This window comes from Atta colombica, unplaced genomic scaffold, assembly GCF_001594045.1.
Source record: "Atta colombica isolate Treedump-2 unplaced genomic scaffold, Acol1.0 scaffold36, whole genome shotgun sequence".
In the NCBI taxonomy this organism is placed as follows: domain Eukaryota; kingdom Metazoa; phylum Arthropoda; class Insecta; order Hymenoptera; family Formicidae; genus Atta; species Atta colombica.
The window spans coordinates 120,930-123,429 of NW_017259470.1; positions in this window are offsets into that span (position 1 = coordinate 120,930).

Sequence of the window (2,500 nt, forward strand, 5' to 3'; positions counted from 1 at the left end):
GCTATTCCGATATTGACAATACATGCATGCTAGTAAAGGTTGCAAAATACAAATTAAGATATAATAAAAATATTTAAAGTTAATTTTGTGATATATTGAAAATGATGAAAAACTTACCTTTGTCATTAGGCTGCATCTTTTCTGCTCCTTGTGTGATGGGTCTCCAAGTATTTTTAATGATAAGTTTGTTGCTTGAAGGGCTTGGATTTTCATTATTGCTGATACAATTTGTGTTTGAACACTTTAAAAGAGCAGCTAAGTTTTTTTAAATTAATTTTCTTCTTTCTTGGAAAAGTTGAACTTCTTCTGCTCTTTTCTTTTTTGAATTATGATACCATTTCTTTGTGATACCATTTCTTTGTGAATATAGCTATTTAAAGCATACATAAAAAGTGGACGTCGGTGTTTTCGGGAAAAGACGTTTGAAATAATTTGCCCACCTTGTGAGAGTTGATGTCATGATGTACAATAACTTACGAAGCGCATTTGAAGAACAATGTTATATTTCATACGAGATATAAATATTAACTTTAAGAGTATTTTTAGAGAAGAATAAAAGATATATTGCTTTATTACATATATAATTCACAACTGTTACGTAAAAACATATTATATTACATACGCGTACATTGAAATATATAACATAAATATAACAATTGTTATCTTTTAAATATATTCAACGCTGCGCGCTATGCTTTTAAACAATTAAGATGGGTTGAGATTTAGACAGAAAAGCAGAAAACAGAAAAGCAGCAGCCAATCAGAACCAGCGCTGATTTCGTCTAGAATCCTAGTAGATTTTCGACTTTCTATACTGCTGATGATATCAGCGCGAGTTTTGAGCCAGACAGCTGCTGCTTTTCTGCTTTTTGTTTTTTTGTCACTGTCAGTCTGAATCCACCCTAAACCCTGATATCTACAATAGATTTTTAAGTCTTAAGTCATAAAGAAATTGACCATCAATCATTAGTTCGCGAACAAAATAATATAACTAGGTGTAGTATACTTTTAAGCCTTGAGAATTTAATCAATCACAATCGAATGTAAAAAAATAATATATCGATTTGTCAATTCCTTAAAGCTTAAGGCTTACTGTTCTATATTATATTTGCGGGGTTACACTCGAATGCGAGGAGAATAAGTAACTAAGTTTCTACCGAGCCTGCGTCGCCACTCACAGCGCCGTGAGCATCAATTGTCTTTATTTAATATTTAATAAATAACAAGGATGAAACGACGCTTAAAGCGTTGTGAGCATCAAAGCAAACAGCCCGAAAGTTCGTACTGGGTGCAAGAATCAAAGTGCAAGAATCGACCAATCACAGCAATCGAATCGAGCATTCTCCTTTCATTCGATTGTAAGAAAGGAATCTTCGACTCTGATTAGTTAATCCCTTACTTTGATTAAACTCGAACCCTCGATGGAAATTTAATCTAGACTATGGTTGAACTGTTATGGATTCGTGAGTGCTCGCTGCTATTGGTGTATTCTTCTACATCATCCAATACAAGCAGCGAGCACTCACGGATCCGCAGTTGAGTTTGCTGAACGCGTCATCTTTTCAACAAGATTGCTCTGCAATCTCTTTTTAGCTAGACGCCATTACGTGTGATGATGTACACGAGCAACCACGAAGCAATTTTTGTGTCAGAGAGGTAAGTCTTTTTAATTCTTTTTAACTAAATGTACGTAAAAGAACACTGTATTCTTATATATTATAATTTATTTGATGCATTTATAATATATATTTTAATAATTGATGTCTGCTGATGATGATATTCTGTTTAACCTAAGAATACGCGTTATCGATTATTGTGTACTAATATACTCTATCAGAAACAATTATAATAAAGTTCAAGTTCTGTAGAGTTACATTCTTCAGACATTGAACATCTTATATTTGCTGGGCAGTTTTTGGAACTAAAAATAACTTAATCTTTAAGTCTGTATCCTATAGACGTCACGATACTTTTTTTTCGAAAGAATCGGCTTCACGTCGCGGTTGGCGTCTATGAGACTCGAGTGGAGTCCTTTGATAATGGTCTGACAGAACTGAAAAGAGGAACCGGACAAGCTCAGCGAAAACTCATAAATTAATCTGGAAAGAATAACAATCTTAATGCAAGCCGAAAAGTGATAAGATTGCAAAAGACATTATAAATGCATCAAAGTCATGCAATAGTAAAAATTCAAACTTTTGTCTCAGACTGATCAACAATTTCTTAAGGAAACAAGCGCCACATCGCGTTTAAAAAATCATAAACCGCATGGAATTACTTCCCACAGTAGCGTTATCTAAGATCGGACAACTGACAATGATTGTCCACGCAAAACTAGTCGTGCGGTAACTGTCTGTTTATCTAATCATATTTTCTGCGAGAATAATAGAGTTCGTCATCTATCTGGAGCAATCTTGCATCTTTAAAGAAAAATATAAATCATTTCTTTTCTTCTCGAAACCCCTCTAACGATGCACTTTATTAGGTGTACAACTTTGCT